Below are 800 nucleotides of genomic sequence, written 5' to 3'. Positions count from 1 at the left end.
ACCCCCGCCCCCGCCCCCGCCAGCCCCCAGCCCGGCATGGCCATCGCCCGCGGCGGTGGGAGCTGAGGTGCCGCCGGCTGAGCGGGCGACAATGGTGGTGGCACCCAGCTGCTCTCCTCCCTGTGGGGCCAGCTCTCTCCAGCCACCCTCGTCCTCCTCCCATGGGGACAGCTCGTGGCCGGGCTGTCACCTCCAGCAGCTGGAGCTCACCTCGGGGTGGGGAGTGCCGCAGCCCCGCAGCCCCGACGCGGACGCCTGCTCCCCGTGGTGCCCCGGCGTCGCTCTGTTGGCTCCTCTCCATCCTTCCCCCAGCCTCTCCCTGCTCTCCCTCCCTGCTGCCCGCTGTATCTAAATGGCTTTTATGGCCTTAATAGCAGCAATAATTTTGATCCCCCACCCTCCGTACAATAACCATGGAGCCATCACGCTGCTACCAGCTTCTGCCCCTTTCCTCAGTCCCACCGGCTGCGCCGGGACTTTGGGTGACACCATGTACCCCACCTGCAGGGTGCTCCCACCCCAGGGGTCCTGTCCTGCCACCACATGGCTGTGCCCAGGGGGGTGAGTGAGTGCTGCGGTTGCACCAGGAAGGGCTCAGCACCATCCGGCACCCTGCTCGGGCATCAAACCGCACTGGGGTAGAAAAGGGGCCATTGTGCGCCTGGATCCGGTGCTGGCACTTCCCACCACCCTCAAAGCCGGCTCGCTGCTGCTCAAGGCGGTGACAGCCCGGCGCGCTTGCTCGGGCAGCCAAGAGAGCGGTGGCTGCGCCGGCATCCAGCGCCCCAGGGCTTTGCCGG

The sequence above is a fragment of the Charadrius vociferus genome, unplaced genomic scaffold, assembly GCF_000708025.1.
Source record: "Charadrius vociferus isolate BGI_N301 unplaced genomic scaffold, ASM70802v2 scaffold579, whole genome shotgun sequence".
NCBI classification, from domain to species: domain Eukaryota; kingdom Metazoa; phylum Chordata; class Aves; order Charadriiformes; family Charadriidae; genus Charadrius; species Charadrius vociferus.
Note: the sequence above shows the minus strand (reverse complement) of the source record.